Here is a 27,600-nt window from a genome sequence, read left to right on the forward strand (position 1 = left end):
GAGTAAATTCTTTGCGGTGGAAAGGGCCCATAGAGTTCCTGGGGGCAAGCCGAAAGTCGGAGCTCCCCCGTGGCCTCTCATTGCCCGTATCTTCAACTTTCGGGACAGGGATGCGATTCTACAAGCTTCCAGACTGCGGGGGGCGCTTAAGCTGGAGAACATGGAGGTGAACTTTTATCCTGATTTCACGCAGGCGGTCCAGAAGCAGAGACTGAGTTTCATGGGCGTCAAGCGGCGTCTTCGAGATATGAACTTAAAATACGCAATGCTTTTCCCGGCCAGGCTGCGTGTGGAGTCTGATGGTCGCACTCACTTTTTTGACCGTCCTGAGACGGCCGGGGACTGGTTGGACACTTTGTCTGGGGGACATGATCGGGATGGGATGGGGGCAGCGGGAGGAGAGTGCCCACCGGACCGGGTATGAGGTATTGACACTGGGGCTCATTCCTGATGATGTCACTTTTCGGCCAAGCTCAGGGTTCCTTGACTGTTGTGTCTCGTTCCCCCTCCATTGGAGGTTGTGCGGTGTCTCGAGGGGGTTATCTTTCCTCCTCTAGGGGGTCTTTGTAGTTTAGTTCACACAGGGGCAACAGGCACACTGCAAGTTGGGGGGGCTGTCTGGGCTCATGCAGGGGTGCAGGGAGGGGGGAGTTTTGTTTGGGATGTTGGGTTGGGGTTGGGTATTGTTTGTTTGTACCACAAGGCAGAAGTATTGTTGTGTTATATCTACAGTGCTCTCTGGGGGGAGACTGATCGGTTTTGGCTGTGATGGGGGGTAGGGGACTGAGACTTCTGTCCTGGAATGTTAATGGATTGGGGGACAGGATAAAACGGGGGGTGGTCCTGCAGTTCTTAAAACGGATTTTACCTGATATTGTATTTCTGCAGGAAACACACCTTATTGACAATTCCTTTCGTGCCATGAACAGGCGGGGCTATCGCCTTGTAGCCCATTCGGGCTTCACCTCTGGTTCGAGGGGTGTGGGCATTATGGTCAAAACCTCGCTCCTGTTGGAGGTTGATGAGGTGCTCCATGATGATAGGGGACGGTATACGGCTCTAGTGGGCAGATTGGAGGGTAAAGTGATTGTTTTGGTTTCTGTTTATGTCCCGCCGGGGTTGCAGACGACTACTTTCGCTGATTTGGGGCGCCTTCTTCTTGGACTGCCGGAAGGGACTCTAGTGGTTGGGGGGGATTTTAACGCGGTAATTTCCGGAACTGAGGATCGTCACCCACCCAGGGATCTCCCCCGCGCCCAAGCTTGGTTGTCTGGCCTCTTGGATACCCTGGGACTGGTGGATTGTTGGCGGCTGAAACACCCTACGCAGGTACAATACACCTTTCATTCCGGGGCTCATGGCAGTCTTTCGAGGCTTGACTATGTTCTGATGCCAGCAGCACAGGCGGGGAGGGTTGGGGAGGTGCGGCATCTAGCTCGGGGTATTTCCGACCACTCCCCGCTCTTGTTGCACTTCGATATTGTCCCGAGGGGGGAAGGGAGGGTGGTCCCGATCAACCCCTGGTACCTGCGTAACCCCACAATCCGCGCAGATTTGGTTAAATCCCTTGAGCAATCTTTTGGAGAGAATGTGGGATCTGTGTCGTCTGCTGTTTCTCTGTGGGAGGCGTTCAAGACGGTAATCCGGGGGGAGGCCCTATCCCTCATTTCCCATTCCAGGAGACGCGAGCGGGAGGAGGTGACCCGCATCGAATCTGAGATAATTGAGTTGGAGGGTGATCTGGATTGTGGTGTCACAGACGACAAATTGCATGCTCTCAGACTCAAACAGGCGGACTACAAGGCCCTAGTCGCAGAGGCGGCCAGGGGCCTGAGTAGAGAGCAACAGGGGCGACTGTATGATGTGGGTGATAAGGCTGGTAAACTGATTGCGTGGCTGGATAAAAAGGAGAGAGCGAGTCGAGTTGTCCCGTCGGTTGAGAGACTGGATGGTGTGTGTGTCACTGAGCCGGAGGAAATTGTTGATTGCTTCGCTGAGTATTTTCGCGGGGTGTATTCCCCGGTATCTTCCCGCTCGGAAGAGGATTCCCACGCCCTGCTTAAAGATATTGCGCTGCCTTCCCTTTCGGAGGAGGATAAATTGTTGATGGACGTGGCTCCGACATCTGAGGAGATTGCCCTCGCCATACGTTCGGTCGCCTCTGGCAAGGCCATGGGTCCTAATGGCCTTCCCATCGAATTGTACAAATTGCGGCCGGATACACTGGCTCCGCATCTCCGTGATATGTTCCTCGCGGCCCGTTCGGCGGGTACCCTCCCGCTGGACCAGCGTCTTGCCACTATTGTGGTTATTCACAAGGAGGGGAGGCCGCGGGATCGGGTCACGTCTTACAGACCTATTTAGTTGTTGAATGCGGAGCCGAAAATTCTGGCCAAGGTGCTGGCTAATCGGCTGGTCAGCGTGGTGTGCGATCTGATCCATCAGGACCAGTCCGGCTTTATCCCTCATCGCAACACCGCGCTTAACCTGCGGCATCTGCATGGGGTGCTCGCGAGGGTCCCGTTCATACGTGAGCCAGCCATTTTGGCGTCCTTGGACGCCACTATGGCGTTCGACACGCTCGAGTGGCCGTATATCTGGGCGACGCTGGCGAAGTTTGGGTTTGGCCCGGGATTCATTGGCTGGGTGAAATTGTTGTATTCCGGTCCGCTGGCGCGGGTGGTGGTGAATGGTAGAGTATCGGCTCCTTTTGAATTGGGCAGGGGCACGCGGCAGGGCTGCCCGCTGTCGCCGCTCCTCTTTGCGCTCGCCTTGGAGCCCCTGGCGGAGTGGCTGCGGTGGCACCCTTCGATTCGTGGTCTCCGATGGACTCCTGAGTAGGAGGATCGCGTCTCCCTTTACGCGGACGATATTCTTTTGTACCTTGCTTCCCCGCGTGAATCGTTGATTGTGTTAGTGGATGTATTGTGTTCATTTGGCCGCAACTCCGGCCTAGTCATCAACTGGGCTAAATCCTGTGTATATGTCCTCTCAGGGGAGGCTCCTCTCCTTCCGCAGGGTTGTCCTATCCAGGTTGCTCCGCAGGGATTTAAGTATCTGGGTATCTTTATTACCCTGGACTCTGCGGCCCGATATAAACAGAACCTACTCCCCCCCCCCTCCAGCGCCTGAAGGAGGATGTGGCACGTTGGAGGCGCTTGCCGCTCTCGCCACTCGGCCGCGCAGCGCTGTTTAAGATGATGTCGTTGCCACGTTTTTTATACGCTTTACAAAACACGATGGACGTCGTCCCGGCTCGCTACTTTCGGGAGGTGGAGGGTCTGCAGCGCCAACTGTTTTGGGATGGGAGGCCGCGTATCGCCCTCGCGAAGCTGACGCTCCCGTGGTATGACGGGGGGGTCGCCCTCCCAGATATCAAACGGTATTACTGGGCCTCTCAGCTGGCTGCGATAAACCACGGGCTTTATGGGCCCGCCCTTAACCCGGCTTTTGAAATGGACAAATTGTTGTTGCCGGGTGTCGACTACAATCGTGCGCTCTACTCTAGATCGCTTGACGCACGTTTGACGGGTCCTACACGGGTCGCGGTACGAGTGTGGCACGTGGCAAACTTGGCGATGGGGTGGAAGGATCGGTTGACCCGGGCGACGCCATTGTATGCATCTGAGCGATTGGGCTGCTTGTGGACCACGAAAGGCTTTGATAAGTGGGACACGATTGGCATCAGCAGGGTGGGCGATCTCTGGACGAGGGGGGGATTTAAAACGTTTGATGTGCTGCAGACGGAATTCCAGTTGCAGGACAGGGAGTACTTCCGGTATATACAGGTTCGTCACGCGCTGTGTTCTGTATTCCCGGATGTGGCGTCCATGCCGGAGTGCTCCCCTCTGGAAGATAGTGCCATCCGGTACATGCCCGTCTAGCACTCTATCTCGTTGATTTATAAAAAGCTCATCAACGATCGCTCGGGACTGCTGACTGGCCTTCGTGGTGCATGGGTTGCCGATGGATTGGAGCTGGATGACGAGGACTGGGTATCTGCGGTGGCCTCCCCGAAAGAGGTGGCCATACCGGCCCGCCTTCGTTTCGTCCAGCTCAAAATACTCCACAGGGTATACGTTACGGGGCCGGGTCTGATGCGTATGGGATATGCCGTGGATGGGATGTGTAAGCGTGGGTGTGGTTTGTTAGGGACCTTCTTCCATACTTTGTGGGAATGCCCGGAGGTGGCGCGGTTCTGGCGTGGTGTGCATGCGGTGTTGCAAGCGGTCACGCATGTGACGCTGTTTCCCGAGGCTAGGAGATGTCTGTTGAATGTGTGGGAACCGACTGATTACACGGTGCCGCAAACGTGGTGGGTGACACTGGGATATATGGTGGCCAAACGTGACATAGCACAATTGTGGGGCTCCCAGAGGTCACCAACGGTTTCGGTATGGAAGGACAACATGGATTGGTGTATGTTTCGGGAGAAGGTAGTGTATGTGGCGAGAGGTAAGCCTGGGAAATGGGTGAAGGTATGGGGCCCCTGGAACTCCTATCGTGGCGGGATTTGTACCCCGCCACTGACGCCTGACTTGGCAGCGGCCCAGTCTCCCTAGTCTGCTTGTTACCTTGATTCTGTGTCGTCATGCCCACTTTGTTTCTGTCCCGGCCCGTCCCCCCCCCTATTCCTGTGGCTCGGTGGGGTCCTCCCGAGGGGAGCACATAATGCTGCTTAGACTTCTGCTGCCTTGTGGGTTTGTTTGTAGTTTTTCATTTAAAAATGGAACCGCCATTTGGGGGGTCTGGACGGTGTGGCCGCGAACGCTTCCTTCGACTTCTGGGACCTTTACCACTTGCCGCTTGTGTTTATAACTGTGTTTTATGGTCCCACTGCTTGCTAGCGGCCGGCCTGAAGGTTGTAGGCCCATACTTGTATATCTATTGCATTCTGTAATAAAGGTTTCAAAAAAAAAAAAAAAAAAAAAAAAAAAAACAGACATTGACTATATTTCGTCTATTCAACATCAGTATTACCGGAACTCTGGCCAATCAGGTGAATGGAACCAGGAGCCCCGAACTCTCCACAGAGGCTGAGATGCTCAGTTTTCTCTGCAGGTCAAATTTAACATAGCCAAACCCAGCCATGGAGAGGTGAGTGGAGAATCTATGAATGATGTCAATGTTTGAGAACTAGAAATATAGGGTAGTAACATCTCCTCTCCAAAACTGGACCTTTATTCACATGCTTGAATTAACGATTACTAAATCAGTTTCATAAATATACTACAAAGAAGCAGTAATGAGGCTCACCTTAATTAAACAGGTTACTGCTTGTCCTACTACTGTTTCTGAAGTCTTCTGCAGGTAGAGGCAGTAATGCTTTGCAAAGGTATGTGTCGAGGAACATTTACTACTTTAAAGATGTGAGCAGCAGCCACTGCAGCAGAGAGTACATCTCTGGGCCCTATGCCTGGGATGGAATGTGCTTGAACCTGGTGTGCTGGGCCTCTAGCTGCCTTGCAGTAGCAGAAGGCACTGCATGAGATCCAGAAGACAATTCCATGTTTCGATGATGCTAAACCTTTGTTCGTACAAACATTTGATGGCACTTCATGAATGTCTTGGCATTTCAGTCTGTTTCACACTAGTGAGAGAAGAGCTCTGTCGGTCTGACTTTTCTGTGGAAAGGAAGTTGGACGATGGAGTTTTTGTTGGAGATGGAGCAATGATGCCACCTTGGCCGTGAAACGGGGATTTGTCGTCAGTAGAACCTTTGACTTTTCACATTTCCGATAAGGTGGGTAATTGAGATTGCTTGGATTTCTAAAACTCTTCTAAGCGATCTGATGGCTGTTATATTACCCCTCTTTCACGACAGCATATGCTTAGTAGGCTTGTGAACAGCTTCGAAAGAACTTCTCATGAAGGCTCCCAGAGCACTGTTTAATTCACAGGTTCATCGTGGTCTGACTGTTGGTGGAAAAGACCTTTCAGATACTCTTTCACTACTCTGGTAGAAAACAGGGATGCTGTTATCTGTGTTCTCAAGCATCTTGATAGTGCTGCCAAATGGACTTAAATAGAGGAATATTTCATACCGGAATAGCTAGGAACAAATGATAAGGCAAATTTGTCTGTGGAGACAAAGTTAATGGGTTCAGATTATTATTAGCTGAAGCACAACCTCTTGCATTTAAATGAGCACATCTTGATTGTGGCTTCTCGCTTTTTCTGCTGCCAACATGTTAACCAGTCCCAGGATGCTTGTTTATGGTCCAGTGACAAGCTGGCTTGGCAGTTCGGGCTTGACTCTTCCTATGGGTTTTGGCTGGGGTGGCATGGTGAGCAAAGGAATGATGGATTGAACCCAGACGTGTGACTGTGGGTGAATGTTTACTTTGTTGAGCATTCTGTCCATTATTTGTTCATTTTGCTTTTGTCGCCCTAAGTGGGAAGGGTTGCCTAGACGTGGGTCCCATGCTCACTGCGCCACTGGATTCAAGCTGACCTGGCTGATGAGGGGTGATGCTTCAAAACCGGCCCCATGATGCTTGTTTCTGGTCCAGGGAGGACCTGGCTTGGCAGTTCAGGCTGGACTGTTCCCATGGAGAACAGGGTCAAGACTGATTAACATATGGCTTGATCCAAACTGGGGTGGCGTCGTGAGCAAAATAACAATGGATTAAACCCAGATCGGTGTCACATGGGGGTGAGTGCTTGCATTGTTCAGAATTACATCCATCATTTGTTCCTTTTGCAACACATTTCATCAGTCGGGTGATATATTTAAAACTCCAAACTCTAGAGGAGCTATTCAAGTACATTTACATGTGCAATTTACTCTTACACTTTTGAGTAAATGTACTACTTTACGCTATTCACAAAATCCAAGAGTAAATCAACTCAAATGTGCAGGCTTACATGTCTCCAACCCTCAGTTTAGGAGGTGGAGTCAGAATAATCATAAATTAGGGCTGTCTAGTTACTATGGGTAATTTACATCCTTATTTTATTCCTGACGAAATCTCCCCACTCGGGGGTGAGGCTCCACATTGTAGTTAATAGAAGATCTCTGCACATAGGCTTTTCCCCAGAAATTAGAGTGTCTGAGCAAAAGCCAGCCTGACAGCCACTCTTCTACTTCAGGTCAGGCAGCCAGGAGTTGCACATATGTTAAATGCTCAGGCGCTTGGCTGCCTGAGCTGAACTCAGCCTGGCAAAAATTCCTGGAGGCCCTCCCCCTCGTCTGAGAGTCACTGATTGCCTCGGACCTGCACACTTCAGTTTTAAGCCCTGAAGTGCCAACGGCAGAGTGTCACCCAGTGACACTTCGTCACAGAGTGGCGTGGGGACAGCAGCCTCACTGACCCCATCTCCATCCCTCTCTGTGGTGAGTGAGGGACTGCTGCTGCTTCTCATTTGCTGTCCTATAGTCAGCCTTTGATAGGAGACAGAAGTCCCAACCCTCCTGGGACCTCCAAGGCTTCCATCCCGAGCTGCAGCGCAGATACGTTTTATGTTTTGGAATGTTTGGTGTGTTCGTGTATGTACAAATGTATGGATGAATTTGTGAGTGAATGTTGTGAATGGATGAGTGTGTGCAGGTGTGAATGCGTTAGTGTGAGTGAGTGGGCATGTGGGCCTGTGTGGCCTGCCTGCCCGCCCTTCCTACTAAAATTACCGGCCGCCACTGGTCTCTGTTGTAGTAGTGCTGTATATCTCAGTCACTGGTGTTTAGTACATGCAATAATCAGCCAGCTCCAGTCCGCCCTGTCCTCTGGTTCCAATTTCCTGCAACAGGGTATGATCTCCAGCTTCTCCTCTACTCATGTGGGACAAAGAATAGTAGTAAGTGACCCCTTGTTAGTGCTGGTTCACAATCACTTCTCTGTGCACAAGTCTTACAAGTCTTCCTATTGCTTATTGCAGCATCAAGAGTCTTGTATAGCTTTGGCATGATTGCATAGGTCTTAATTGCCAGGACTCACCACAGCAGAATGGGAACTGTACCTGATTCAGCCATGGACATGGCCTCCCTATGTGATCAAGGCAGAATCACAAGCCTCTAGCAGGCGAATCTCCAAACGTCAGAAGGGCTCATTCTTAGGCTGTCACTGCAGGCAAGTCCAGCCACAATCACACGGCCAGGCTGTTGCCATAAAATGTCTGTAACAGAGGATTCTGGAATGTATGTTAGAGACATGCTTCCCAAGTGTCTCTCCTTGTGTTCTGCGGCTGAGATTCGGGCTCAGTCGCCTCAAAATGGCCACTGGCTTTTCCCCACGGGTCTTTCTGCATTCACAGCTAGTCGGTCAATGAGTACTTGACACCGCCATATCCCAGAACCCCCCGGCAAGTCAGAGGGTCTACCATCACCGCAGTCTCACTGAATAATTCCAGGTATGTAAGATTAAATAAGGATATTGTAGAATAGGGAATGAAGTCCCCAAAATCAAATGGTCATCTTGGTTGGTGCCCAAGCCCCTGAATCTCGTATAATTTGCACTTTTCCTAGCATTGTCCTTCCCCTTACACACTCTTCTGTGCATTCCAAGTCTTCCGTAATTGCAATGGCTTCTTTTAAATTAGGATTGCTTGCCAATAGTTATACTAAAATATTGGGTTTTTCTTCACACCGGACAATCTGATCCTCTATTTGCACGTGTTTGATGGAACTCCTACTCCCCCCAATATCTCGACACTTTTCCATTTCACTCTCAGAACTACCTAATCAAGTTGTGATTTTCTAACTCTACAGTACTTTTCTTCAAGAAATATTACTAGAGCAAAATGGAACACATCAATAAACTTCCCACTGCCCTGTTCTTTAACAGGCACTGGTAGACTCACACCCGTCCCTCCCATCTACACCCTAATGATGTAGCTGTATCTATAGGTTGCAATGGATAAAAAGAAGATTTAAGCAATTCTCTCCAAGGTAAAACCAGGTCACAAGCTCAAGTTAAGAAGGCTCAGGGTTGAACCATACTATACCTTCTGCAAACATTTTTATGAAAAAAGAAATCATTACCACATCTAATTTAATTAAGGAATAGATAAAAAAATTCAAAACAACAAACTCAAATAACAAACACCATTGCCTCTCAAAATACCACATACAAATGGAAAATAGTTACTGTTCCCATGTAAATATGTTGTGATCAGTTACCCTGTATTTCCTGCCACTTCTTTTTTAACACTGCACTTAAAAAACTGCTTCTATGTTAGTATTCCTCTGTTTACCCAAAATGGTACGTATCTACGTATATGTTATGTGGGGATACCCTTGCCTAATGGCCCTCCTTTATGCTACTGAAGAAGGGTAACACATGTTTAATCCGTCTTTAGTGTTTATAGTGTGGAATCTCCTCCTTAAACAAGTGTTCAATTATTACTTGCCCTTGCAATAAAAAGAAAACACACTCATTTGTCTGCTAAATGATGTTACGCAGGAAGATGAAAAATTATATATAGAAAAAATAAGCAGAGTGCCAGCACATTGCTAGCTCCCAAGAACCTATGGTATTGGAATTGACCCTACAATGATTTGTGGTGCAGTGGTGTACAACAAGTCGGTGCTAGTCAGCTGTCACTGATTAAACTCTACTGGAGTGCGCTGGCCCATTTGGAGGCAGGCACAATCACAATGAAGCGCTTGCCAAATACAGACTCAACACATAGGTGGTGATACAAAGCATTGGCAAATAGATATTGCCTTTTGGCTGCCATTGTGGGCCTACTGGCTTGATCAATGCTTTTTGTTGAGATGGAAAACAATATAGAGCACTATGGCATGTATGGGTGCATACAAGATCATGCATACCTGCTTATGTATCATGGTGCTATGGCAGCCCAGCACGGACGTGCATATGACATGGCTAGGCCACCATTTTTAGGTCTCGCCTAGCGTTTCAGCGCATGAGCTGCTCACTCGGCGAGAGCTATAGTTAAAGAGGAGATTTCAGAAGGGGGCTCGAAGCCCCACCCCTCATTTTCATTCAATTGCGTCATCGTTTATGGTAAACGGTGGCCTCCGATTGAAAATGAGGCTTCTTTGTCACTGCACTTTCTCCATTTAGGACGGCCGATCCGGACTGGATCGTTTGCTTCATGGCTGTCGTGAAGCAATTTCCTATCTAAAGGAGGCGTGTTATATAAACAAGCCATGAAGCAAAGGATCCAGTCTGGATGTGCCATCCCAAAAGGAGAAAGGGCGGTAACAATGAAGCACTGGGAGTGACCATAGGCATATCTGTTGAAGGGGAGGACCTACAGTACTACAATCCACAGGCACTAGGCGAGCACACGTCACTCTGCCTTCTTCACTATTACTATCAGTACTGCTCCCACCTGAACGCCATGGGCCTTCACTGGCCTAATGTCCAGTTATACAGCGTGGCGTTAAACGTGCCCATGTCTCTCTTCATGTCCGTGACGTGTTTTCTGAACGGAACTTTTCGGAGACTCGGTGCGTGCACGCGGGTTCTAACAGAGCAGTTATAGTGCCCACAGCAACTCTTTAGAAAACACACACGCCTATGGCATGGGTACATCAGTAACATGGGCACTGCCGCATTCGCGTGCATCTATCAGCAAAGTGGGCACCGCACAGCTATGGCATGGGCACATCTGTGCTATGGAAAGATCTTTGTCAAAACACACATGGCTTAGACACATCTTTAGCACGCGCACATCTGTGGACATCCCCATCTGTGCCATGGCATATCTCCATCACGCTATGGCACCAACAGCTCTGTGCGAGTGGCACTTCTGTACCATGACATACCTTTACCAGGACACCTATTGCACTGACACCTCTGTGCCGTGGTCACATCTGCACCCTGGGTAAATCCTGACCACGCACATGCCCACCTTTATACCATGAACATAACATTGCCTATTACCAGGGGCACTGCTGTACTTTAAGCATACCTTCCCACTGCACACCTCTGTGCCACATGTCAACACCAGGGACACATCCCGCCCCTGGCATACTTTTAACAGGACTCATCTCCACGACGGGCATCCTGGGGCACACTCGGGGCACATGAGACGCGATTTAACAATCAAAGCGGAAACTTGTTGACACCTCCCTGTTGCTGCAATGAAGTTTCTGCCAATCGATGTAATTAGTGGAAGCGGTGTTCAGTGCCTGGTTATGCCTGTGCTCTGCATGAGGGAAAAGCGCTCTGCGCCCTGAACTAGGGGCAGCCGGCAGCGCTCTGAACGAGGGGCTAGCGGTGCGCTCTACGCTCGGAAAGAAGGGCCACCGGTAGCGCTCTGAATAAGGGGCCACTGACAGTGCTCTACCCTCTGCATGAGGGAACACCGCAGGCGCTCTACGCTCTGAATGAGGGGCCACTGGCAGCACTCTACCCTCTGCATGAGGGGACTCCACAGGCGCTCTACTCTCTGAATGAGGGGCCACTGGCAGCGCTCTACCCTATGCATGAGGGGACTCCGCAGGCGCTCTACGCTCTGAATGAGGGGCCACTGACAGCGCTCTACCCTCTGCATGAGGGGACTCCGCAGGCGCTCTACGCTCTGAATGAGGGGCCACTGACAGCGCTCTACCCTCTGCATGAGGGGACACCGCAGGCGCTCTATGCTCTGAAAGAGGGGCCACCTACTTCCTCTACGCTTTGTACGAGGGGCCACCGGCAGCGCTCTAAGCTCAGCATGAGGGCCACCAGCAGGCCTCTTCGCACCCCTTCACACACATACAGACCCTGCACAGGAGGCTCGACCCCTCAATGACCCCGGTACTCACGCTGCTGTTGTGCCCTGACCAGTGCACCATGACTTGGTTGGAGGTAAAGTCTCGGTTAGGGCGAAGGTGGTGCTGGTCAACCTCAGCTCTTCGGCGAGAAAGCGCGTTCCCTTCTCCTGCTCGGAGGGAGGCTCCATGCCCTGCAATCAGGACACCCCCTTCCCCTCAGCCAAGGAAGGGGCCCTCGGGGCCTTGCCTGAAGCCGGGCTCCTGTCCTGCACCTCCACGTGGTCCCAGTCAACAGTTGCATGTCCCCGTGCTGCGCCCCAGCACCTGGAAGAGCGGGGCTCCTCTTCCGCCTCCCTGGAGGGTTAGGTTGCGGCTGTGTTAGTTTAGCTGGCCCTGGTGGGTCACCCTGCCCTGGGACAGGACCCTCCCACTCACTCCCTCACCCGCCTCCAGCCGCTCATGCACGAGTTGTTAAAATTCTGTGTCACCAGAGGCAGGGTCTGTCAGACAGTGAGCATTCCCCCACGAAAAACAAGCACTGGCATAGCCAATAGGTCTCGCCTTTGGGACCTGCTGCATGCCTAAATACTTATAAGGTGCCAAAGGCGAGACCTATTGGCTGTGCCAATGCTTGTTCTTCCAACCTTCGGAGTCACAGTGCTGATTACTGTTCACGACAGGCAGCGTGACCAGTCAATGACTGCCGCAGCAGCGTTGCATGCACAGAGCAGGTCCTAGGAGGGCTGCAGGGTTGTGGCTGGTACAGCTGCTAGTCTGACCGAACAGTTGCACTGTGGCAGGATTGTATAAATGTCGCACACACGTTGGAAGGGCTGTGGTAGAATCTGACACTGTGCCTCTGGAAGTGTGTCAGTACTTAGAGAGTGCAAGACACAAGGCTGGACTGTACTTTTGAATCTAGAAATGCTGTGCACGAGTCCGACCCAGCCAGACTCGGCAGCAAGCCAGCACTCTTCCTTGGTAAAGTAGGCGGAGGCAAAGCGAGTCCATCATAAATCAGACGGCAGGACCTCCCGAACAGTCAGTGTGGCCGGGGACGAGTCAGTTGCATACATAGGAGACCTGAGTGCTCCTTTAAAAGGCTGACTTTGACGAGCTCAGACACGAGTCAGTCGTTAAACAGAAGAGAATACATATGCTCTGCAATGTCATAATCAAAATAATTGCCTCTGCAGAATGTGATGAGGGGCCCCTGAGGCTTCCAGAGCTCACACCTAATCATGGGCCTTAGGCTGAATCTTCGCCAGGAGCTTTAGGGGGGCTTCTTACTCCTGATAATCAGAACACGTAAAGAAAGAGTGCATGAGGTGCTAAAAGTTTGCAAAAATGCAAGCTGCCATTCTCAAGTAATTTGCAGAGGCATTCTCTGGGGAAATCAGCATAGTTGTACGTGCTGAAATGGAATGGCCTAGTAAAGAGTGAAGTTTGCACCATCTAGCATCCACGAAATAGGTAGACAAAAACCTTTCAGACAACTAAACTCAGAGAATTGCAAAATGCTACCGCCGGCCACGGCTTGCAGTGCATGTGTGCGAGTGGTGCGCGCAGCAGTAATCACGCCATATGGCGCCTCTGCTCAAGTGCACGCCCGCGCACATGCACTGCAAGCTGTGGCCAGCGGTAGCATTTTTGAAGCCCTTACTTAAAGTCTTGCAGATCAGCGCAAGCGCTGGATCAGGCGAGACCTAAAAAGCCACCAACAGGCTTGATTGATCCCACATGTCTGGCAGTGAGTTGCAGACGCTGTTCTGGGAGATGGTGAAGGAAGATAGGAGGAGTGCGTCTGCAATTCGAAACACGTTGTATGTAAATCACCAGAGGTGAGTTTGAGTGTAGGGGATGGGATGGGGAGTCACTCCCTACGCCCCCTCCCTCCCTGCAACACCTTTGTGGATTTTGTAACAGAGACAAGGATGGATTATTTTTCTGTAGTGGAGAAACGGATGGGAAACGAAATGTGATAATATGGCGTGTCTAAAAGTACACTTCGGATGGCAGCATAATGTTACTTTGGTGCGAATAGTTAAATCGATATGAACTCAGATTCTGAAGCAGTTTTGTGTTGCTTTTACAATAAACGGTAGGTTATTAAAGTAACCTACCGTTACCCCACGCATCATCATGGTGTGAGGGCTGCTGCTGATGTCGCCCTTTACACATCTGGAATGGGTTGCACTACCAGCGTGGTCCTCTTCAAAGGCATCCGGACCGTGTTCGAGAGGAACTGTTCCCACATCAGCAAGCAGCAGGGCAACAGCAATGCCCTGGAGTACACGGCGCACGGTGTGGCGAAGGAGGACTCGGCGCTGATCCATTCTGCGGTGGTAAATGCCCCTTTCTTTTCAGTGCACTAGGTGTGACGTGTGTGTGTGTGTGTGTGTGTGTGTGTGTGTATCAGTAGAAGTGCAGATAGTCAATTGCACTATCATAATTAAATATTAACATGTTTCTTGCATATCTTATTGAGTGCTTTACGGATGAATATTTAAATTATGTTAAATCCTAGATTTTTCGTGGTCTCTGAAATTTTAATTTCAACCCTGCAGCTCTCACCTTCACAGCACCAACCCTACTTACGAGATATGGTCAGTAACGGACACGCGCTATGCAATGCAATAGGTCTTGCTTTTGGTATTGGAAATAACAATGGCTTTTAATTTTTTAACCCCTTCAGCGCTGGGCGAATTCCGCCGCGGTGCTGAAGGGTTCGTGCGCGGGCGGGCCGATGACGGAACGGTTCCGTCATGAGCACAGCTCAACCGTGGCTCATGACGGAACCGTTCCGTCATGAGCATGGAAGGGGTTAAAAGGCATTGTCATTTACAATGCCAATAGCTCTAAAATTCGCAGTTGCGAGACCTATTGCATTGTAAATGCTTGTTTAAATTTACTGTTCCAAGATGTTGGACTGTAATCTTAGAGCGATGAATAAAACATATAATTGAAATGTGCCCCGGAGTGCATTGCAGAAACAAAGCGATCGAGCAGCACATTGCAGCTGCTGAGCCATCCACAACAGTCGGTTGTAATGAAGACTCGTATTGAAAGGATACACAAGAGCTTCCTTCAATGACTTCAGGGCAGAGCTAGAAAACTACAAAGTATACAAAACTTCAAATAAACTACAAGAACAAAAGAGAAAACAAATGTTTCCACTTCCAGGCTTTACAAACTGCATTGGAAAAGAAGGCTCCTGACGGGACTGTATTTCACAACACGTTTAAAGAAAATGTCAGTGTCCCAGCTGCGAAAAAGCAAGGAAGTGATATCGAAGGTAATTCTATTACAGGACCGGAGGCTTCGTATTATGCTTCTCTTTCTATTTATTGCTACTCACAGCAGCCAATGAAAACTTTTCTTATGCAAAACAAACTACATTTCCCATGATGCATACACCACATCACTTCCTGCAAAGCCCCATAAGAGCCAGTAATACCGGAACCAGTCCTCTTTCTTTGCTGCTCACGCAGACAGATAAGTTGAGCTCTCGTTTATTGACATGCTAAATGTTTAAAAATGTTTCTAAATTTGACGATGGAGGTTATTTGCCGGCAGCGGCGCTTTGTCATACTGTGAAATCGTTATTAGCGCCACTTTGCATTTGAACTACCCGCCATTGCGGGAGGGGTCGGATTTCGCGCCCTGGGCGCTACGGAGCTCCCGCTGGGAGCGGGGGTGTGTCAGGGCTTCATGGAGTTTCCCTGTACATGGCGATCGATGCGCAGGGCATCGCGCCGATCTCTAGCATTATAGCGCGACTATAATTAGCAGCGCGTTCAGCGCTTACATTCCACAAACAGCACGGTACCGCCCCGTCTTCGGTGGGTGCATATTATGGTAAAAACTTAGCGCGAAGGCTCTCCTAATAAGCCGGTGCGCGGGGAGCCAGTCACTTTCGTTTTTGTTCAGGTTTCATGTGCGTAGCCCAATTGGGCTATTTTGGTAGGATTTGGGCTCCGCACGTCGTAACTGCCCGGTTTCTGTCGTTTTTCTTTCGTTTTTAGCCATTCCAGACTGACTTCCATACAGAGAGCACCCATTACGTCTGGCTGGCTGCAAAAACGACTTGGGCCTGGAGGGAGCACACCTCCTTGGACTTTTTCTTGCTCTGTTGGCTCCACTACGCCCTGTGGGCTGTAATAATTGGGATACAGCTTTGGCTGAGGAGCTAGGTACCGGTGCTGTGGTGCTGTGGGTTGGCTCCCCCCCTGTTACTCCTCTCTACTGTTGCCTTATGAGCAAGTACGTCTACAAATTTGGTTCCACCATGGAAAATTGGGTGCACTATGAGGAGGATGACACCTTGTACGAGGAGGAGGTGGGCACACCAGCCATCGAAGATAATATTGTTGAGGCCCTGGACGCTTCCGTGCAGGAGTCAGTCAAAAGGCCCTGGAGAAGGCAGTTCCGGGAACTGTGCAGCAGGCATTGGCGACTGCATTGAAGCCTATTACTAGGCAGCTGGAGAGGTTCGCGAAGCATCATGGCTTCACTACCCCAGCTGAAGATCCGGCAGAGAAGCCACGGACTAAGTCCTGGCCACATTCTGCTTCCTATTCATCACTCCCGCGCCCTGCGGAGAGGGAGAGGGTGCAGGATACTGATTCAGAACCTGGTTCCACCTCTTCGGACACCCCTGATGATTCCCCTCCCAAGAAGAAGTCTCGGAAGGTTAGGAATGTGGAGACTCCACAGCCGGCCCCTACGCCTTTCACCTTCAACCCCTCGGATATCGTTCACCCTAGATCCTCGGATTGGTTGCCTGCCCCGGAGGTGGCAGCGTACCTACATGAGAACTTGCGCAAGAGCTTTGACAAGGAAGTGCGCAACAGACTGCGGTCTGAATGTCCCCGATCGGATCTTGCGGATAAGGTGGCGGAAACGCCGGAAATTGACCCCAGTTTACTAACTTTCCTTAAAAAGTTTGCCCAGGACCCCAAGAAGGGTATAGATCGTGCGTGGCGAGGGTGCCAAGACAAGCTTCTTGACGTGGTCGGCCCCCTAGCCAAGATATTGGAGATGGCTCTAGAGGCGCAGGAGTCGGGAACTGCTGTGGATTCCTATGTTTTGGCAGGCTGGACCCAACGGGCTATCTGTCTATTAGGTAATGCCAACTGCGCAATCTCCACGGAGCGCAGGAAGTCCATTCTGATGCGTATGGACTCTAACCTTACAGAGTTGGCGGCAGCGGAGCCTGGCCCATTGGCGGACGGAAACCTATTCGGCGACCGCTTCGTCAAAGATGTGGCGAAATACGTGGGCACCTTCACGACCCTCGACAAAGCTCAGGCAGGAATCAAACGGGTATTCCAGGCAGGGGTTTTCAACAGGGTCGGACGAGGCCGGGGACGCTCGTTTGGCCGTCAGTTCTCCCAAGGTCCTCAGAGAGGAGATTTCGGACGCGGCAGGGGAGAGTGGGACTCCACCCGCGGTGGCACCTTCTACCCCACCAGGCAGCGCTTCAACAAGCGGCGCTTTAACATGGGATCCTATCGGGGAGGATTCCAGAACACAGAGTCTTCAGGTGAGCGCTCCAGATTTATTTCTTCTTCCGTTGGGGGGATGTATTCAGCGGTTTTATCAAAATTGGGTTCAAATATCACAGGACGCCTGGGTTTTGCAGACAGTTCAGGGGTTCCACCTAGAGTTTTTTCAGACACCCTGTCAAGTTCATTGACCCAGACAGCTTGCTTTTTCCCAACTAGAGTGCGATTTCATAGATTCAGAAATAGAAGGATTGTTGCAGAAACGCGCGATAGCTCCTTGCAACGAGGGCCCTCACGGTTTCTGCAGCAATATTTTTCTGGTGCAGAAGAAAGGGGTTGGTTACAGGTTGGTACTCAATTTGAAGGATTTCAACCACTTTATGACTTACAAGCACTTCAAGATGGAGGGCATCCATCTGCTGGCAGACCTATTGAAGCAGGGGGACTGGTTGGTCCGTCTGGACCTGAAGTACGCCTATCTGTCAGTTCCCATATATCCTCCCCATCGCGGATTCCTTCAATTTCAATGGCGGAACCGGTGGTACGAACATTTGGTCCTTCCTTTCGGACTTTCCTCAGCACCGTGGTGCTTCACCAAGGTTCTGAAACCGGTCGTAGCCTACGTCGGGGAACAAGGGGTTCGCATGATTGTCTACCTGGACGACATGCTCATCATGGCGCAATCTCAGGCGTTGGCGGTTCAACACTTGCGCATGACCATTCGTATTTTTCAGAACCTGGGGTTCTTGATCAACGAGCCAAAATCGGTTCTGTGTCCCACACAGATGATAGATTTTCTGGGGTTCGTCATAAACTCTCAGACGGCCCAACTCAGCCTTCCAAATTCCAAGCTTCGGGATATCAAGAAGGAGCTTCGCTCATTCCTGACCAAACGAATGGTTTCGCTCAGGGGGATTGCCCGGATCGTGGGACTTCTTGCATCGTCCATTCAAGCAATATTTCCGGGACCCCTACACTACAGGGCCCTTCAACGGCTAAAAATCCAACACTTACAGAAGGGTCTTTCATACACGGACGTAGTCCCTCTTTCCCAGGAGGGGAGGGAGGAAATGCAATGGTGGTTGGCCCACGTCGAGGCGTGGAACGGCAGAGCAATTTTCGGCTCTCTACCGGAGGTGGTCATAGAATCCGACGCCAGCCGTTGGGGTTGGGGAGCGCGCTGCGGAAATATTTCCACAGGGGGACGTTGGTCCCTAGAAGAGTTAAATCTTCACATAAATTGTCTAGAGCTCCTCGCAGGATCATTTGCGATCCGGACATTATCTCCCAGGCAGGTCTCATGTTGCATCCTTCTTCGGATGGACAACATATCGGCGGTACGGTACATCAACAAACTGGGGGGGGCACGAGGTCCTCAAGGTTGGTGGAGATCGCGAAGGCCTTTTGGCACTATTGCCTGAGTCATCAGATTTCAGTCATAGCAGAGTACATTCCGGGTCAGTCCAATTTGGTGGCGGATTGGAATTCACGCCACCTCAGGGACTACAGCAACTGGTAACTTCTCCCACGACTGGTCCGGTGGTTGCAGGAGATATGGGGAATTTGCGAGATCGATCTGTTTGCCTCCAGGCTGAACCGTCAAATGACAAAGTTTTTCAGCTGGAGGCCGGACCCATTGGCGCTGGCGACGGATGCCTTTGCGCAGGAGTGGACTCAGAAGTTGAATTACGCGTTACCACCCTTGATTCTCATTCCTCACGTGTTCACTCAGGTGATGCGCCAGAAAGCAGAAGTGATATTAGTGACTCCCTTGTGGAAGTCGCAGCCTTGGTTCCCGTTGTTGCTGGAGGAGAGTTGCGATTTTCCCAGGAGGATCCCATGGTCCTCGACGATGCTCCAGGGCCCTCAGGGGGAGAGACACCCGATGGTTCTCTGGGGGCTTCTGTCCCCGGTGGCCTGGAGACTTTCAGGCAGCGTTGGCAAATGCCAGGATTTTTGGAACAAGCTTCAGGCTTTATCAATCAAGCGTGGACCCCCTCTACCAAGAAGCGATATTCTTCAGCCTGGGGATGCTGGGTTCGTTGGTGCATGGGACAGCATGTGGATCCTGTGGGGGCAGGATTACCCTCTATTGTAAATTTCCTGTCTGAAAAAGCGTCAGAAGGTTTAGCGTATCGCTCTGTTAATAACTTCCGCTCCGCCATCTCGGCAGGCCACTCTCAGATCGAGGGCAAACCTGTCGGAATGCATCCTTTAATATGTAAATTACTAAAGGGTATCAGAGTAGCTAATCCATCCAAACCAAAGTATTCTTCATTGTGGGATGTCTCGCTGGTTCTGTCACTATTTAATAGATGGCCCGACAACAATAGGTTGTCCAGGAAACAATTGTCGGCCAAACTGGCCATGTTGCTCTGCCTAGTGGCTTGTAGACGTTCTTCGGATGTTAAAGCTCCTGATATTACAGGTAGAGCAACGTTTCCCAACCTGTGGTCCGCGGACCCCCAGGGGTCCGTGACACATTCCCAGGGGGTCCGCGAACTGGAGTGCCTTCGAGTCAGCTATTTTTAAATATTACGAAGCATTTAAGCATACAAGCACTGTGAATGACAGCGCAGGGGCGGCGGGACCAAAAAAAATCGGGCCAATCACCATTTCAGCTTAGGCCGGGGAAGCTGAAGGGTGATTGGCTTATTTTTTCATAGACGCGCACGCTCCCACGGCAGTGCGTCTTCCCTCGCGTCTGCAGCCAGCCCAGGAGCATTTTGCCGCCCAATGCCCTGTCTCCGCTTCGCCTCGCTAAATACCTGCATTCCGGCACCTCGGACCACTACTAGAGCACGTGAGTGTTTATTTCTTTATCATGAATTTAAAAAATGTTACATTTACACCTGTTGGGCAAGGCCAGGGGAATTAGGTCGTCGTGTGTAGGCAGGGTGTACCAGTCGCGCAACACCCATTGTACTCCCGTTGTGTGTGTCGGCCCTCAGCCCGGAATGAGACTTCACCCGAGCACCTCAGAGGTATTTAAAAGCCCATTTGCACGTTATTGTGGCCTTACTGTTTCACCCCTTCTAAGAGCCCCGCAGCTGCGCAGGGCTCTTAGAGTACAATGGGTGTTGCGCGACATTTATGTGAGGCCTGGTAATTGCCGGCGGAAAGAAACGCTGCAGCAGGTGCTTCTAATCTAAAAAGCATAAAAAACTTTCAAACACGGACCCAGGAAGCCAGCGGCCGGTGGGCTTTAGGGCGGTGCGACCGGTGCCACCGCACCGGCCGCTGGCTTCCTGGGTCCGTGTTTGAAAGTTTATTATGCTTTTTAGATTAGAAGCACCTGCTGCAGCGTTTCTTTCCGCCGGCAATTACCAGGCCTCACATAAATGTCAAGATAACTCCTGTGATTAATTATCTTCCTGGCGAGAGATCAGCATTTTGTGTAGTTGAGGTTTTGACTTCTGTGAAGTTAGTGCTGAGGGTTAATATGCCTGCTGCAAAGAACGTGTGCCAAGTGATTACAGAGTGCGTATGTACAGATCAGCAGGTTACTGCTTTCAAAAGAAACCTCCTTTTATTACTTGCAATTTATAACTTTAAGAAGCATGGAGCGCCAGGGCCGGCTTTAGGGCGGTGCCACCGGTGCCACCTTTCTGGGGGCGCCGTGCTTGAACGTTTATTACGCTTTTGAAGCACCTGCTGCAGCGTTTCTTTCCCCCGGCAATTACCAGGCTCACATAAATGTCACAATAACTCCTGTGATTAATTATCGTCCGAGACAGATCAGCATTTTGCATAGTTGAGGTTTTGACTTATGTGAAGTTAGTGCAGAGGGTTAATATGCCTTCTGCAAAGAACGTGTACCAAGTGATTACAGAGTGCGTATGTACAGATCAGCAGGTTACTGCTTTCAAAAGAAACCTCCTTTTGTTACTTGCAATTTCTAACTTAAATTCCTAATATAGAATAGTGAGCTATTGACTTTCATCCCAGAACTGCATACACACTGCAAAGAATACATTATTAGAAAATTGATTAATGTTGCAAAAAGGATTAATTTGGCAGAAATCGATTCTTATTATTAAAGAGAACTCCCAACTATGCAGTTTCTTTTTCGACTCTGAGTTTGGGCTTCTCCACACCAAGTACTCTTAAACTATACTGCCTACCAGTATGGATGACATGTGACTCCTACACTTTTAGTCTTTTGGCTTATGTAACATTTCCTATACACTGATCTACACACGTATGATTGATTGTCTCTGTGTAATGTGTGTGTGATGCAAAGTGCTCGAATACCCTGCACTGGTATGAGTGGCGCTATATAACTAATTCAATGCATCTGAGAGAGTGTGGCTATGGAGACTTCGTCACTGTTAAAGGGTGCTAGTGAGAGACTCCCTGGTGGAGGTGGTCATTGGGGGGCGCCAACAAACATTGTCGCACAGGGCGCCACCAGCACTAAAGCCGGCCTGTTTTAATTTTTTGACATTTAAATTGTAAAAATTGCTTGGGGGTCCCCGGACTCCAGTAGTGATTCAGTGGGGGTCCTCAGGAGTCAACAGTTTGGGAACCACTGAGGTAGAGTATTTACTTCGGAGGGAGTTTCGTTTTCTATTACGTCTAGAACTAAAACCATGTCACGCAGTGTGGATTATCATGCTTTTCCCGATAATGCTAAACTTTGTGTGGTCCAATGCCTCAAGGCTTATGAAGAATGTACCAGGCCTACCAGGCCTGATGGTGTGGTACAATTGTTGATTGCTCTGCAGAAACCGTACAAACCTGTCACTGCGGCTACTATAGCCAGATGGCTCAAAGATGTTATGCAAGAAGCAGGTGTAGATACTCAGGTCTTTGGTGCACATTCTGTCCGAGGCGCTATGGCCTCTAAGACCTTCATGTTGGGTTCTACTGTGCAGGATATCATGCATTCTGCAGACTGGTCATCTGCGTCAACGTTTAAACAGTTTTATTATAAACCAGTGGGTGATATATCCTCTGTTGTTTTTAATCAGCGTTAAACTAGCATAATACGAAGCCTCGAGTCCTGTAATAGAATAAAAAATTAGCTAGCATTCGTGCCAAGAATTTTCAATTCTATTAAGGACACGGAGGCGAGGATTATCCCACCCGGTTAAATTACAGTATTGTAATTGTTGCCCACCCTTTTGCATATATACTCTGATTATACAGAAGTTACGGGTTGTTTTATCTCTGTTTTTTCAGGATCCGAAAAGAAGATGGATTAATCCTGTTGGAATATTGACGTTCTTCCCAGCTGGTCTGGTTTTTCTTCCACGTTGGAAGCTGTTGTTGAACTTTATTATACTTATTGGACTTATTGTTCGGAGCAAAGAAAGAGGACTGGTTCCGGTATTACTGGCACTTATGGGGCTTTGCAGGAAGTGATGTGGTGTATGCATCATGGGAAATGTAGTTTGTTTTGCATAAGAAAAGTTTTCATTGGCTGCTGTGAGTAGCAATAAATAGAAAGAGAAGCATAATCCTCGCCTCCGTGTCCTTAATAGAATTGAAAATTCTTGGCGTGAATGCTAGCTAATTTTTATTCTCCCACAAGATGGCTATTCACAAAGACAGAGGACTGGGGTCCTCCTGGTAGAAACACAAACGGCAGAAAGGGGAGTTGATTCCTTGCCTATTACCCGTATTGAGCGGACTGCAGTTAGGAAACATAGAAAACAAGATGGAATCAGAGAAAGGCAGAAAGACACGGAGAAACCGACACAGTGGAAGAGAGAAACAGAGGTTTGGAAAAGGGCAGGGAAAGAGAGGGAAGACAAGGGGAAACTGCAAAATAAACAAAATGGAAAAGAAAGCCAAACAGACGAGTAGACTTGACACAAAAGAACCGAGTGCGATAGGAAACGAGAAACGGACATAGTTGGAGTGCGTGTGTGATCGACAGACACAATGCTTAGAATGGTATGGGGATGGGTGACCCTGGGCTTTAAGTGGAATGAAAAAGTTGGGTTAATTCTAAAGTTGAAAAGTGGCAAAAGAAGGGAGACAATTATTTCGAAGAGTGGTGGCCTATGAATTAAAGGCGTGTTTTAAAGCCTGCAAATTAAAATCCTGTGCTACACACATTTAAATCTCTGGGGTGACCTACGTCATCAGAACATGAGATGGAGACAACGTTGTGCATGTGCTTACTTTTATTTGACCCAGGGTGAGACTGAGGACGCGCTTCCTACATAATTCTCTGAAACCACAGCACAGCAAGATATGATGCAAGGTCGCAGTGCATTCCAAGGACAAAATGAAAGCTGTTTTTTTACCTCCGAAATTTCTGCTAAAATTGAATAAATCAATTTCAAGTTCAAAAATACTTTATTCGGTTTAAAAAACAAAAACTATGAAAGCTACAACATCAGAATACAGATTTACACAAGGATAATGTTAAAAATAGAAAAACGACGGGACATATTATAATTCATCCCAGCCCAATCATTTTCCGAAGTTTAAAAACAATTTTAAAAAAACTTAAAAGTACGGTCACAGATAGGACAGTTTCCATTCGTTGGAATTCTAAAAAAGCTGGACGACATTGATTTAAATTCATTTCTTTAAGAAGTGGTATAATCAACTGCCTACGAGGTAAGGAATAAAATTTACAGAAGAATAAAATATGGATATCAGATTGGAGTGAGGATTCATCACATGGAAACATGGGGAGATTACGCGACCATAAATTCGTTACTGGGAAAGTCAGGAGTCTAAACAGAATATTCAACCTAAAGGGAGTCAAAAGAAATTGATCATGATTAGACAACGGCAGGGTTAAATAAGGCTGTACTTTAGAATGGGTTGACACACAGAGGTGCAGGGTTACTGAATTTTTCTTCTCTTCCTCTTGTCTTCTTTTGTCCTCGAGGTATTCCATACATAACTTAAACAGTAGGTTTCTAGGTATGTTGACCATTGAGAGTGGGTCTTCATAAAAATGCTGGCATCCAATATTAACCATAAAGTTTTTAACATAATTTAGCCAGTCAGATCTGCCAACATTGTCCAGGGTTAATACGTCCCGTAGGATGGTCCGGTTCATGACGCACTCCCTGGTAGTCCATACCCTGTGCCACAAAAGTATGGGTTGAATTCTAATAATGTCAGAAATATACGATAAACCCAATTCAATGTGGCTTATGTATGTAGCAACACTTTGGGGGACAGTCAGAATATACCTCAAAAACCTATTCTCAACTTTTTGGATTAAGTCGATGTTGGAATACCCCCAAAGGGCCGACCCATACATAGCTACCGAGATACAAGTAGCTTTATATATTGTTAAAATTTCCTTTGCTGGTTTCTTACCCAGTTTTTTAATACAATTTTTCAAGGCCATTATAGTTTTTTGGAACAACAAGGTTCTGGCCTTGACCGCACTAGACCATACCCCAGTGTCATGGAACAAAACTCCAAATATGAAAAAGTAGGGACAACTTCCAAGGGAACATTGTTCAAAAACATCCTTTTTTTCTGCTTTCGAGGCCCATTTCCACAGTACATGGAAAAGGTTTTGTTACAATTAACTTTCAAATCAAGACTAGACATAAAGTTCTTAAAAGAGTTAACCAGATTTTGCAGTGCCATAGGGGTGCGGGCCATCAGGACCGCATCGTCCGCATACAGGAGCGCAGGAACAGACCTCCTCCCAACCTTGGGCAAGTCCACACACTCCTGCAATAAGTGGCGCTCCAGACCATTTATGTGAAGCAAAAATAGGAAGGGGGCCAGGACACAGCCCTGGCGGACACCCCGACCCACCACAAATCTTCTGGTGCACTGACCCCCCGTAACCATAACGGACCGAAGCCGTGGCCCCAGAATATAAGTCTTTAAGAAAGCAGATGATGGGGTCTTCCACACCCATTTCTTTCAAAATTGCCCATAATTTGACATGAGATACACAATCGAAAGCCGAGGAAAGGTCCACGAACGTAAAGTACAAACGTTCGCCTTTAATCCTTGTATATTTAGATTGGAGGATCATTAGATTTAGGCATTGTTCGATTGTGCCGATGCCCTTTTGGAATCCATACTGCAAATCACTCATTAAATCATTTTCCTCAGTCCAGCTTTGTAATCTTGCCAGGACAATTTTCCCCAGGATTTTTATGGATGAGTCCAGGAGGGAGATAGGTCTGTAACAAGCACAGCTTTGTCTATCTCCCTTCTTGAAAATGGGTACAATGATCGAGGTGAGCCAAGACGGATTTAGGCCCCCTGCTAGTGCAGCATTAAAGAGCTGCACCAGCAATGGACCCCAGACCTCAAGGTTTGCCTTAAACAGGTCTACAGGGATCCCATCCGGCCCTGCCGCCTTGCCACCCTTCATTGCCTTCAAGCCCGCAATGACTTCCTCCAAGGTCACTACGAGTCGTTCATTCCCTACATCCTCAATGGCCCTTACTGGAGAATCTATAACATGGCATATGTCGTGTGATTTGTAAAGGGATGAAAAAATGCTCCACCCAACCCTCCTCTGCAATAGCAATCTCTATACGTGCTTTAGAATTATCGTAGAGGAATGGGGTATTTACGGCCCTCCAGAATGCAGATGCATCCTTTAATTGTGATGCTTAACATAGGGCTACCAGGGCCTCTTTTTTAATGGCATTTTTCCTATTCTTTAGAGCTACGTTATATTTTTTCCTACAGTCTCTCACTTCTGAGGGATTACGAGGTGTCCTGTGAATTGCACATTTAAGGTCAGTAAGGGACCGGGTACAATCATTATCAAACCAGCTTTTATTACCCTTAGTCCTCTTCCTTACCTCCACCCACAGGTTGTCCTTTATTGTGGAAGCTATTATGTTAAAATGCTCAATTATCATCTCACTATTAGATTCTTGGTCCAAACAGATGGAGAAGCTATCTGGGCAGGCATTCACCAGCGTACCCAAAAACATTTCCGGGACCACCTTACTCCACTTTAAGTTATACCCATTCTGTCTACCTAAAAGTACATCAGGAACAGTACGCACAATGGGTACATCTTCGTGCAGATTAAAACAATTTTCAACCTCCATTATTTGGGGCAGATGATCACTAATTGGTAATTCCAAAATATTGGATTCAAGAATCTTATGTTTACAATTATTTGAGGCGATAATAAAGTCAATTGTGGAGTAAGCTCCTCTACCAATAAATGTGGGCACAAAAGGTGTAGGTACCTGTGCAATTTCATTTACAAAGCCCAAATCATACATGAACAGTATGTCATTTAGTAAGTCCCCAAGCAAGGAATGATTAAAGTGAGATGGATTTATGTCCTGTTCTGTTGATAAACCGCAAATGCCCTGAGGTCCCCTAGGGCAGAGTTTACAGTTAAAATCCCCTCCCCATAAAATCATAAAATCCCTGCCAATTTTATCTGTTTCATGTTGTATATCCTCCCGCAGCATTATTAAGATGCTAGGGATTTCTTTCCTAGGAATGTTGTTATAGAGATTTATAAGAACAATACTAAACCCCTTCTTGTTTCTTAGGGTGATTAGTTGATAAAAACTAGTTTTGGGCGTAAACTGAATCTTGGCGCAATTGAGCTGATTTGATACCAGGGTAAGTAGACCCCCCTTAGCTCTTCCATGCTGGCTTCCCTCTGCCGGGGTAACAAAACTTCTATACCCATTAAAATAAACTGGATCTATAGACCAGGTTTCCTGAAAGGACAGTATATTATGCCCTACTGTAACAGTTTCCCAGGAAGGATTTAAAATTTTCTCCTTTAATCCTGCCACATTCCAGAAGAGGAGTGTGCAGGTTTTCCTTATTTCATTAACCTGGTCTTCACATAGGTGATCCTTAACCATAACCTTTCCAATATGCTTGAGGCGGAAGCCTTCATTTTTACCCTCAATCTTGGCATCAGATTTACTTCCTGCCTCACAGCAGTTTTTCCCAATGTCGATTTTAGACACATTGAGAACTATTTGAGTTTGTGAGCAGCCCTCAATAGAAATCAAGGACCTATGCACGTTAATGTTGTCACTAAGAATATTAGCATGCCCCCCTAAGGCTAGCAATGATCTGTCACAAGAGGCCTTCTCGTGTCAATCCACACAGTCAAGGTCCATAAAGGCCTCAAAACGATTATAAGTTGGTATATTGTGGAAAGTCGGAGCCGTGCCTCTAGTGGCCCGTAGGGGGTTATCACCGTAATTCGAACCTCTGATAAGGGGAAAATGGTGCCTAGGATAGGAATTGGGTAGATTAACTGATTGCCACGATGGGGTCCAGCTGGGGTCGTAACACGTATAAACAGGCCTACTCATCGGGTACCTTCTTGTCTCATAGTTCTTACAACTTTGGGCTAAAGGATAAGGATAGAAATAATTTAGATAATAGGTGGAGATGGAATCATTACTACTTGAGACAAACCAGTCCCCAATATGCCTAACGGCTCTGTGATCTTTAAAATTTATAATGATCACGTCACCTGATTTA

At 48.4% G+C, this 27,600-nt stretch overlaps 1 protein-coding gene across 2 annotated transcripts in view; it reads right to left on the reverse strand.

Moving 5' to 3' along the window:
- STX1A (syntaxin 1A) overlaps positions 1-27,600 on the reverse strand; it is a 912,703-nt gene that overhangs the window by 371,567 nt on the left and 513,536 nt on the right. The window lies entirely within an intron of this gene.

This window comes from Triturus cristatus, chromosome 3_2 (genome assembly GCF_964204655.1).
Source record: "Triturus cristatus chromosome 3_2, aTriCri1.1, whole genome shotgun sequence".
In the NCBI taxonomy this organism is placed as follows: Eukaryota; Metazoa; Chordata; class Amphibia; order Caudata; family Salamandridae; genus Triturus; species Triturus cristatus.